This window comes from Carcharodon carcharias, chromosome 4, assembly GCF_017639515.1.
Source record: "Carcharodon carcharias isolate sCarCar2 chromosome 4, sCarCar2.pri, whole genome shotgun sequence".
NCBI classification, from domain to species: domain Eukaryota; kingdom Metazoa; phylum Chordata; class Chondrichthyes; order Lamniformes; family Lamnidae; genus Carcharodon; species Carcharodon carcharias.
This window is the reverse complement of record NC_054470.1, coordinates 109,615,194-109,627,685: the sequence shown is the minus strand read 5'-3', so window position 1 is coordinate 109,627,685 and position 12,492 is coordinate 109,615,194. Positions and strand designations below refer to the sequence as shown.

The 12,492-nt window shown below is 41.4% G+C and overlaps 1 long non-coding RNA gene across 3 annotated transcripts in view; it reads left to right on the top strand.

Annotated features, from left to right (window-relative positions):
- The window catches only part of LOC121276925, a 33,734-nt gene extending 25,176 nt beyond the window's left edge, over positions 1–8,558 (top strand). For 2 of the 3 annotated variants that reach the window (XR_005942755.1, XR_005942754.1), the window contains one exon: positions 8,216–8,558. This is a non-coding gene — a long non-coding RNA (uncharacterized LOC121276925). Of the gene's footprint in view, positions 1–7,302; positions 7,646–8,215 lie in introns of those variants that run through there. The other variant, XR_005942753.1, reaches the window with a different exon arrangement.
- The last annotated feature ends 3,934 nt before the right edge of the window (positions 8,559–12,492 follow it).

Sequence of the window (12,492 nt, the reverse complement as noted above, 5' to 3'; positions counted from 1 at the left end):
CCACATTCAAAGGATCATCCTCTGCCATTTCCGCCAACTCCAGCATGATGCCATCACCAAACACATCTTCCCTTCACCCCCCCGGCGGCATCGTTCCCTCCGGGACATCCTGGTCCACTCCTCCATCACCCCCTACTCCTCAATCCCCACCTATGGCACCTCCCCATGCCCACGCAAAAGATGCAACACCTGCCCCTTCACTTCCTCTCTGCTCACCATCCAAGGGCCCAAATACTCCTTTCAAGTGAAGCAGCATTTCACTTGCATTTCCCCCAACTTAGTCTACTGCATTTGTTGCTCCCAATGTGGTCTCCTCTACATTGGAGAGACCAAACGTAAACTGGGCGACCGCTTTGCAGAACACCTGCGGTCTGTCTGCAAGAATGACCCAAACCTCCCTGTCACTTGCCATTTTAACACTCCACCCTGCTCTCTTGCCCACATGTCTGTCCTTGGCTTGCTGCATTTTTCCAGTGAAGCCCAACGCAAACTGGAGGAACAGCACCTCATCTTCCGACTAGGCACTTTACGGCCTTCCGGACTGAATATTGAATTCAACAACTTTAGATCTTGAACTCCCTCCTCCATCCCCACCCCCTTTCTGTTTCTTCCCCCTTCCTTTTGTTTTTTCCAATAATTTATATAGATTTTTCTTTTCCCACCTATTTCCATTATTTTTAAATCTTTTATGCCCCCCACCCCCACCAGAGCTGTACCTTGAGTGCCCTACCATCCATTCTTAATTAGCACATTCGTTTAGATAATATCATCAATTTCAACACCTCTGTGTTCTTTTGTTTTTTTTGTCTGTGACATCTTTTGATTATCTGCTCCTATCACTGCTTGCTTGTCCCTACAACCACACCTCTCCCCCCACCCAACCCACCCCTGCCCCCCCCCAACCTTAAACCAGCTTATATTTCACCCCTTTCCTTGGATTCACCCAGTTCTGTTGAAGGGTCATGAGGACTCGAAACGTCAACTCTTTTCTTCTCCGCCGATGCTGCCAGACCTGCTGAGTTTTTCCAGGTAATTCTGTTTTTGTTTTTAACTTTTCTCACAAGTCTGTTGTGTGGCACTGTGTCAAATGCCTTTTGAAAGTCCATGTACACCACACCAATAGCATTACCCTCATCAACCTTTTCTGTTACCTCTTCAAAAAACTCCAGCAAGCTAGTTAAACACAATTTCCCTTTTAGAAATCCCTGCTGTCTCTTCCTTATTAATCCATATTTTTCCATGAGACTACTAATTTTATCCCGAATAATTGTTTCTAGAATCTTGCCCATCACGGAAGTTAAACTGACTGGTCTGTAATTGCTGGGCTTATCGTTACAATCTTTTTCGAACAAGAACATAATGTTTGCAATTCTCCAGTCCTCTGGCACCTCCCCTGAGTCTAGGGAAGACTGAAAAATTATGGTCAGTGCCCCTGCAATTTCTACTCTCACTTCCTTTGATATCCTTGGATGTATCACATCCGGTCCTGATGTCTTGTCAACTTTAAGTACCAACAGTCTATTCAACACTTCATCCTTAACAATTTTGAACCCTTCTAGTGACAGAGTTTCCTCATCTGTCACCATGGCCTAGGCAGCATCTATCTCCTTGGTAAAGACAGATGCAAAGATTTCCTCTAATACCTCAGCCCTGGCCCCTTTGTCCACGTGTAAATTCCCTTTTAGGTCCCTAATCGGCCCTGCTCCTCCTTTTACCTCCCTTTACTATTTATATGTCTATAGAACACTTTGGGATTCCCTTTAATGTTGTCTGCCAGTCTTTTCTCATAATCCCTCTTTGCTTCTCTAATATGCTTCCTCGCCTCCCCTCTGAACCTTTTGTATTCCTCTTGGTTCTCAACTGTGTTTTCTACCTGACACCTGTCATAAGCACACTTTTTCTTCTTTATCTTAATTTCAATTTCCTTTTTCATCCGGGGATCTCTGGATTTGTTTGCCTTACCTTTCCCTTTCGATGGAATATACCTTGACTGTGCCCGAACCAATTCTTTTCTGAAGGTAGCTATGGTAAAGAGGAGTACCATGTACATTTCAGAGAATGAAAGTGGACTAACCATATGACAGTACTGACCAATCACTGTACAGCGCGGGCTGAAAGAGTGTTAACGTTTCAGGCCTGTGACCTTTCATCAGGACTGAGGAAAGTTAGAAATGTAACAGCATTTGAGGAAGTGAAAGGAAGCAGCATGTGGTGGGGGAAGAACAAAAGGGAGTGATAGGGTGGGGGCAGGAGAGATTAAATAACAAAAGGTTTCATGGTGCAAAAGCCAAAGGGAGTTGTAATGGAACAAGTAAAGAAACATTAGATGTGCCTAGAGGAGGTGTGAATGGCAGAATCCTGAATAGCTGCTGTCCAAAAGCAAAGGAAATAAGAGAAGCAAGAGAGGATAAAGCCATACCAGCAAAGAAAAAGGAAACAAAATGGAGGCAAAGGTTATGAGCTGAAATTGCTGAAGTCAATCTTGAGTCCAGGAGGCTGCAGAGTGCTGAGTTGGAAGATGAGGTGTTATTCCTCAAGCTTGCATTAAGCTTCATTGGAACATGGAGCAGGCCAAGGTCAGAATGGGAAGCAAGGTGGAGAATTGAAATGGCAAGTGACAGGAGCTTGGGGTCATGCTTGTGGACTGAGTATGGGTTTTCCACCAAGTGGTCACCCACTCTGCATTTGGCCTCCCCAGTGTAGTGGAGATCACATTGTGAGCAGCAAATACAGTGTACTAAATTGAAAGAAGGACAAGTAAATTGCTGTTTTACCTGGAAGGAGTGTTCGGGGCCTTGGATGGTAAGAAGGTGCCAGGTAAAAGGGTAGGTGTTGCATTTCCTGTGCTTACATGGCAAGGTGCTGTAGGAAAAGGAGAGGTGACTGAGAAGTGGACTGGGGTGTCACAGAGGGAACAGTCCCTTCGGAATTCTGAAAGTGGGGTGGGGAGAGTAGTTGTGTTTGGTCATGGTATTACGTTGGAGGTGGCGGAAATGGGCAGAGGATTTTCAGTGAATATGGGGGCCAATGGGGGTGGGGAGGAGGGTTGGAAGAGGTGAGGACAAAGGGAACCCTATCATGTTTCTGTTTGGGAGGGGCAGGAGTGAGAGCAGAATTGCTTAATTAATAGGGATAATGAAGTGGTGATTGTATCCGTCCATCTTGGGAAAGGTCTGATTTCCTGTTTACAGTGAACTTTCCTAAGAGCAGTACCGATGGGTACTTTGAAAGCTGATAAGAGATTCCTCCCACACTGTAATTTGTGTTGTGTTCCCTCCCAGTTTCTGTTAATAAGGCATGCTGTGAATGAGAGATTAAAGAGACTTGGCCTATCAGAGAGTGTGTCTAGCTTTCAAATAGTTAAACTGACTATCTCCAAGTAACTTAATTTAATTAATTTAATTTTTCTTTAATTCAGGTTTGTATACTAGGTGATATATATAAACATATTTTACATCTCTATCTGTATGTCAATCTGTATTGTTTTTGTGAAGTCACGAATCCTCATGAGAGATACAACCATTCACTTGTGCAGTCATCAAAAGGTCATTTATTTTATTCTTTCATGGGATGTGAGTGTCTCTGGCTGGGCCAGCATTCATTGCCCATCCCTAATTGCCCTGGAGAAGGTGGTGGTGAGCTGCCTTCTTGAACCGCTGCAGTCCATGTGGTACAAGTACACCCACAGTGCTAGGGAGGGAGTTCCAGGGTTTTGACCCGGCAACAGTGAAGGAACAGTGATATAGTTCCAAGTCAGGATGCTGTGTGGCTTGGAGGGGAACTTACAGGTAGTGGTCTTCCCATGTGTTGTCCTTGTCCTTCTAGGTGGTAGAGGTCATGGGTTTGGAAGATACTGCCAAAGGAGCCTTGGTGAATTGCTGCAGTGCATCTTGTAGATGGTACATACTGCTGCTACTGTGCAACAATAGTTGAGGGAGTGAAAGTTTAAGATGGTGGATGGGATGTCAATCATGATTCGTCTTTATGGTATTGAGCTTCTTGAGTGCTGCTGAAGCTGCACTTATCCAGGGAAGTGGAGAGTGCTCCATCATACTCCTGACCTGTGCCTTGTAGATGGTGGACAGGCTTTGGGGAGTCAAGGAGGTGAGTTAATCTCGGCAGAATTCCTAGCCTCTGACCTGCCATTGTAGCCACAGTATTTATATGGCTGGCCCAGTTCAGCTTCTGACAAACGCTAACCCTCAACATGTTGATGTGGTTGAGGTAGAGCAATAAAAGCAGCTAGTTTTCCCACTTCTGATTGTCCTCTCATGACCTCAGGATGGTAGGGTAAGGACAGGTTTACGCTGAACTATGATGCTACTTATGGCAGAATGGCCTATCCAGCCTCACACATGAAGAGTGACCACACGAGTAAATTAGCAAAGGACCATCCTTCTGATGAGGCATTAAACGTGCCCTCTCAGATGGATAGACAAGATTCCTTGGTCACGACCTGGAAGAAGAACAGGTGAGTTCTCCCTGGTGTGCAAGCTCTGACGTGTTCAACCGTCTTGCTTTTTGAGGTCCCTGTCCCATATTGTAGAGATCACACAGACTCCCTGTGGATAATACAAATATTCTTTGTGTATAAAAATTAGTGAAATAATTAAATATATATTTATTTATTTATCACTATTTTTTCTTATATTTATGTGAAACCAATGAACCAACACTTTCAGTGTTTGAACATACAGCCCCAACATCTACAAGCAGCCTAAATAAACCTGCTGGATCAGAGGGTGTCCTCAAGTGTGTGACTGTGCGCAAACCCTTGGTGGTAGCTTTAATCCTTCACCATTTTTTCTCAAGTTTAAATAATGGCCTATTTTAACATGGCTCCCCCAGCAGAAAGTTAAGTAGCTATTCAGCAAAAGAGTGGTGCTAGGGCCCTGAAATGGCTGTGCTCCACTTAGCACCGCTTTCTCATCCAGATTCCACCCGCCACCATACCTGTTGGGGCCTTCCACTGCTTGGGTCTGGAGTCCATCTGAATGATGTGGGTGACTCATTATGGCATCCAAACTGGGGTCCTATGATGCAAGTAGGACCTGGATACGGTTTAGAGGGCCAAGAAAGTTGTGAATATCATTCCTGGCAGTGGGGGGGGGGGGCTGGGGGTGGGTGGGAGGGGGGTGGGGGAGGGGGGGGGGCGTGGAAATAAACCTTGAAAAGTTGACTCCTTACTCCTCTGTTATCCAGTTTGGTGCCAAGGCCAGATTCTCTGCAAAATTCCAAACTTGTTCTTTCTTCAAATGGTTTCATTATATGTAGCGCATGGCTAAGATCTCTCTTGTCCGTATTAACAGCTGCTCAAAGTTAACCCTCTCCACCCAGCCATAGCCAGAGGGATCCAAAACAAAAAATAAAAAATATCTGGAAAAACTCAGCAGGTCTGGCAGCATCGGCGGAGAAGAGTACAGTTAACGTTTCGAGTCATCATGACCCTTCAACGTGAGGACTCGGAACATCAATGTACTCTTCTCCGCTGATGCTGCCAGACCTGCTGAGTTTTTCCAGAATTTTTTATTTTTTGTTTTGGATTTCCAGCATCTGCAGTTTTGTGTTTTTATAGCCAGAGGGATGCTGTTGGTAGCATTTGGTGATGTCATGACAGCTCTGCTACATCTCCCAACACCTGACTACAGCCAGGAGAACACAGGTGACCAAAAGCAAATGAATGAATGAAGGAGGTGTGCCAAGAAGATATAATAATTCTATTAATGTTATTGGAATTTATTGTAAAATAGATTAATAGTGGGATGTGTCGATGTCTGTGTGTATATTTGAGATTTAATTGAATTAGAGGCAGCTAGTCTGGGTGCTTTGATCTGAGAAGAGAGGTTAGGTTTGAAATGTTAATTAGATAAACATGGGGAAGTTTAGAAACATAGATGTCAAGTGAACATTTGCATTTTGAAATAAACCAGACTAGATTGTTTTTGAAGGATGGGTGAAATGTGTCACCCAGCCAGGTGAAGTTTAGAAATGGTGTGTTAATTTTTCCCAAAGATTACTGGTAAACTTAGTGCTATGAGAGGGTTTTATAATCAGGGAGATGAAGTCCAAAGTCATGGTGAAACAATGGGTATTTGCATTCAAAGAGGAAGACATGTAGAAAGAAGGAGCAAGGGCTATGTGTAAGGGAAGGTATTTTTAAGTTCTTAAAAATAAAAAAGAGCTTCAGCTTCAAAGGACTGAAGCTAAGAAAACTCACTTGGAAGCCATGTTCAGGGTATATGTTACTTTGCCTGGTTCTTTTAAAATCTAAGTGTCTTACTGTTGCCTTACTAAAACTGTAACTGGGAGTTAGATTGTAGAGGCCTCTACATTGGAGAGACCAAACGTAAACTGGGTGACCGCTTTGCAGAACACCTGCGGTCTGTCCGCAAGAATGACCCAAACCTCCCTGTCACTTGCCATTTTAACACTCCACCCTGCTCTCTTGCCCACATGTCTGTCCTTGGCTTACTGCATTGTTCCAGTGAAGCCCAACGCAAACTGGAGGAACAACACCTCATCTTCCGACTAGGGACTTTACAGCCTTCCGGACTGAATATTGAATTCAATAACTTTAGGTCGTGAGCTCCCTCCCCCATCCCCACCCCCTTTCTGTTTCCCCCTTCCCTTTTTTTTTCCAATAAATTATGAAGATTTTCCTTTTCCCACCTATTTCCATTATAAAAAAAAACCCCACTAGAGCTATACCTTGAGTGCCCTACCATCCATTCTTAATTAGCACATTCGTTTAGATAATATCACCAACTTTAACACCTATGTGTTCTATTGTACTACTGTCGTTGACATCTTTTGATGATCTGCTTCTATCACTGCTTGTTTGTCCCTACAACCACACCCCCCCCCCCCTCCACCTCTCTGTCTCTCTATCTCTCCGCCCCCCACACACACACCTTAAACCAGCTTATATTTCAACTCTTTCTTGGACTCGAACTCAAGTTCTGTCGAAGGGTCATGAGGACTCGAAACGTCAACTCTTTTCTTCTCCGCCGATGGTGCCAGACCTGCTGAGTTTTTCCAGGTAATTCTGTTTTTGTTTTGGATTTCCAGCATCCGCAGTTTTTTTGTTTTTATGTCATTATGGAAATGGGTGGAGCTGAGGGAGGTTCTCAGGTTTCAACTTATCTGAATGTTTGCTGAGTTAGTTGCAGCTTTGGACCTGGTGTGTGCAGTTCACAGGTCACAGACATGATAGCCAATTAGTTATATAGACCTGCACTAAAAATCACTTCATCATTCACCATATGGAAGTGGATGAGGCTCAATTTCCATTTAAATATTTAGGAACAGAAGATGAAAGATTGCCTAGTTTGAAACAAGTGGAAGAATTTTGCAGCGATCCTCCAGAATCTTGTGGCAAAGAAAGCAACTGGCAGGTTAGCGTGGAAGCATTGAAAAAGTAACAAGAAGGGACTGAGGCCTCCACAGTCAAGAGATTGTAAATGAAAATTTTACCTCTAAAAATATCTGGAATTGAAGGTTCTCCAGAGAACTATGGCGTATTTATGGATGGTTCCTATAGAAGTAAATAACTAAAATTGATTTACTATAGTGATAAGCTATAGTGTTAATCATATTTGCTTTGTAGTTTTTACATACAATAAAGTTTGTGGTTTAAAAAGTGAAATCTTATGGCATGGTTCTATTGGTTAAAACAATATATTTGGATTTCTTTTTAAATGTTAATGGTCCCTTGCCAGATCATAAGGTAACAGTTTATTAATGACTCATATTTATGGCCCCTAGTTTTGAATCCCGAGTGGAAACATTTTCTCAATGACTTTTTCAACCATATTTAAGATTTTCATCCCACATAGCGTACTCAAGTGATTATATACATATGGCATAAAGTTATACATCCAGCAATAGAAAATGAAATGAACAATTTATTGTATAACCTTACCATTAATTTATTAACCATTTGATTTTTTTTGTATTAATATTGCATACTGTTTAAGTACCAGAGGCAATCTTATATGGAAACCAAGTGCAAAAGAAGAAAATACCAAGCACGTTAAGAATAAACATTTTCTTTTGGGGCAACATGATTGTAGTAATACAAATTCAGCATCTAAACTTGATGTTCATTCAAGGTCTTGTTGGCTACTCTATTGACTAGTTTTAAGTGCATTACGGGCAACTTATTTCCAGCATGTTCTGTTTTCTGCTACACTAATCAATATGATTGTTGTGTCAGGTGCTTGACTAGGGCAGGAAGAGATCTTGGGGATAGTGCCACTTCCTACTTATCTACTGCTGGCAAAGTGGGAGTGACGTCAACCCAAAGGCTGAGACAAGCTACAAAATGTGGTTGTTGCAAAATGCCATGCCACCAATCTTCACTTCTCTGCAAACACGAGAACGAGGAAAATGAAACCAATAAAAAGCAGACATGAGCTAAAAGCAAAACAGTAAGGGCTCGAGATTATATAAGATGCACAAATATGAAAATCCCACTTCTGCTACAATGAAGCACTTACAAGTATGCAATTAACAGCATGTAAATGTTTTCTCCTGTTTCCAAAATAAAGAACCCTGACTGCAACTACAATTTAAGCTTCAGCAGCAAGTTAAAAATGAATAAAGTTGCGCTTCTTGCTTTCCGTCCCAATCATGGAATGAGAAAGATACTGTGACTTGAAGCGATGCTTCACTGGGTGTTTGTCAGCATCCCAACACTGCAGCAAGATGGGAGGGCTGTAATATAGAATGTCATTCATTGCAAAGTATACTTTAAGCTACAATTCTTGATACTATCGATTAACAGGTACCAGAGGATATAGTGTTTTAGTATTTAGCACTTACATTACTTTAATGGAAAAGCACACAATGGATGAAACTTCACTTTGGTCCACCAATTAAGGAAATTCTGCGTCATTATTCTTGAACATGCATGAATGAGTTTTTAAACTGGCTACCAGCTCTAAGGGGGTTGCAGCAATGTCTTAAAATAAATTTCCTATGCATTGTACTTGTACTCTGCTCATATAATGGATTTTAGGAATAAACAGCAGCTCTAATTTAGTATCAAAAAGGATTTTGAACCACATAGTAACTTAGGCAATAGTTGACAGAGTATTGAATTTTCTTTGTCAACAGCAAAGGTCAGATTTCTCTGGAGTTAAGGTAGAAATCTGAAGATCTAATTTGAAACAAGATGCCCAAAACTTGAGACATCTAAAAATACCATACATTCCTGAATTGATGTCATGTTATATATTAGAACCATGTGCATAGGTATATCAGCACTCCATTGAACTTGACATAAAGACTACTTTCCCAATAGTTCAATAGTAATCCTATTTTACAATCTAGTGCAAAGAACTGTAATGTTAAATGAAGTCTTCAGAGTACAGTGCCAGATTGATATAAAAAGTTAACCAACTATGATACTAAAATTTTGAAATGTACTAACTCAATATTGAAACCAGTCTTCCATTGGACTGATGATGGTCTCAGGTTTCTGATTCTTTGCCCAATTTCAGTCCTCAACGGAGTACAAAGCGTCCCTCGGGTGACTAAATATTGCATTACTAGATAGCACAAGATAGATTGGAGAAGCTGGAGCTGTTCTTCTTGGAGAAGGTTGAGAGGCATTCAAAATCATGGGGGTGTCTGGGCAGTGTACCTAAGCAGAAACTTCCCATTGGTGGAAGGATCATGAACCAGCAGGCACAAGTTTAAGGTGATTCGCAAAAGGAGCAATGGTGACATTAGGAGGAACTTTTTCCACACAGCAAATAGGTAGGATCTGGAATGCATTACCTGAGTGTGTGGTGGGTTCACAGTTAACTGAGGCTTTCAAAAAGGAATTGACTCATTGTCTGATAAGGATAAATTTTGTAGGGCTATGGGGAAAAGGCAGGAGAGTGACACTAGGTGAATTGCTCCTTCAGAGAACCAGCAAAACATGAAGGGACAAAGACCTCCTTCTGCGTTGTTAACATTCAATGGTTCTCTTTTACAAATCGTGTTTTCCCCACTTAACGTTCTTGATTTTATCTGAAATTGTTTTGGACAATACAAGCTGAATTGAGACAGTTCCCAAAAAAAGTAAATGAAAATCAAGTAATTCGGCTATTCTTGTGATTTTCCAGCAGCTAGGTATAAACACTAGCTTATACCTGGGAACAAGCTTAGCTGTTTGGGAATAATCCAGAAAAATACTTTAGAAGTGGGTAAAATTTTGTTTTAGTAAAAAGTTTGAAATACTTCCTTATTCTCAGGCTGTGGGCATCACCAGCAAGGCAGGTATTTGTTGTCCATCCCTAGTTGCCCTGAGAAGATAGTGGTGAGTCTTTTCTTGAATTTCTGGTAGTGGTTTGATGTATAACTGAATTACTTGCTAAGCCACAAGAGGGCAGTTAAAAGTCAACCAGGTTGGTGTTAAGATTGGAGCCACATACTGTCACAAACTGGGTAAGGATGGCACGTTTTCTTACTGAAAAAGGACTTCATTGAACCAGTTGGGATTTTTTTAATGACATTACCAACAGCTGGTGAGTCTCTTTACTAATTCAAGCTTTCTTTAAAAAACCAATTCAAATGATCAAATCACCATGTTGTTTCTCGGATTATCTGGTCAGCCCTCGGAGTTAGTAGCTCACACAACCTTGCCCAATAACATGGCAAATTTGTGCCAGTAACCCTCTGTTTCTCCTTTCACAACAACAATGAATTCCCAACCTCACCCATATTCTGTGGGACAGTCAGATACGTGGAAAATGAGATGTAAAAGGCAGTTTTTACTGAACTTCTCTTGCACGTCGATCAGGCAGCTTGGAGCTGAATTGACAAGACTCTTGTTAGGAACTTGCTGAACTACTTATTTTTTGACATATGGTGTGGTTTGGAAATCCCTGTGATTAGACAGGATAAAGCATTCCCACTGCTCCAGACCTGTGGCAATCTGCAAGTTATCCATCTCCAGAGCATCAGCAAGGGACATTACTTAAATGATGGGATAAGGGCTCTCCAATTATCCCATCTACAGGATGATAGCAAAGTCTCAAAAATCCTATAAAACAAGCAACTAATTAAAAACATCTTTCTAACAGTATGTGCACACCCATTTAGTATGTACAAACATACAAAATGCCCAATTTTTCTAAGGCTTGTAAACTCTGCTCTGTATTGAATCCGAATGACATCCTTCACCTGAAAAGGTTGAAAGGTTTACTTCCATCAAAGATGGTGCTTGACAGAATGGAGCATCATACACACAGCAGAACTGTAAAAGGCAAAAAACAATGGCACACTGGTTCTTTTAATAAAACATTTAAAAATGGGCTTTAAGAATGTTACTTCAGCAAGAAAGACTGCAAGTCATGAGATATAAAGATTAACAAAAAAGTTAATAGATCTAGAACAGAGGTTCACAAACTTTTTAGAGATTTGTGTCCTTTGCACACGCAGACCCTCTCAGAGCAAGAGATCTTGTTCTTAGCTTAGAACAAGATTTTAATTTTTCAGCTAACATACTATTTGAGACAAAGGAATATACATCGCACAGCGCCACGACTATGCAACTAAATAAACCGAAGTTAAAAAGAGAACTTGACTTGCTCTTAACTCAGCAATTAGAATGAGTCAGATTTGTAGAATCAGTTTCTAGTAAAAATCAGTCTTTACATTCAGGCAAATTTTAAACCCTTTGGTTGCCTTTCTAGAACTGAATTTCACAAAAAACAGATGAGAGAGAAAACTGACCATTCCATATTTAAAAAATTAGATTTTTTGTATTTTATTAGCCATAAAATGAAAAGCACTTAAGTATTTGCAACTCTATTCAATTTCAATATTCATAAAGGAATGAATAGGGAAATGTGTTGAGCCCATATTGCGCAGAATAAATAAAATCTCCAGTTTCCTGCTAAGACCTTCACCTAAATTTTATGTAACTCATTCTAAATTCTCTTGCACTAGCTTCGCTGTAAGTACAAAATTTATATTTTTCTCAGTGTGATGTGGAGAACAGTGAAAGGTGGTGGATTGGGTGTACCTCTGTTCTGCTGTTAATCAGATAAAACAATTATTCAATAAGAGCAAAGTGGCAAGGAGCACATGCACAGTTTGGAAGTGTGGTTGTATGCTGCACACCCACCCCCGGCACGGCTTCATTACGCTTGCCCATTACTGCAGCTGTGGACTGTTGACACAGCAGAAGCCCTTGCTCCTGGGGAGCTGTGAAAGACCATGTTCCAGTGTAAACCAGGAAGAACATGGAAGGGTGACAAAGCCTGCTGCAAAAGAAATTCAATTCAGCCGACAATCAGAGAACAGGGGAACGGGACAGACAGGAACCAGGTAAACAACCAGGCTACCCAGGTAAATAACATCCCATCTCATGGCCCCCACAGGTAACCTCAACTCATCCCAAACCCTACAGATAAGCAGAGCGCATTATCTCCCGTCTCTCCCTACCCCACCCCAACTGACAGTTTGGAAATCTCTGATCTAGAATTAAGAAAAAAA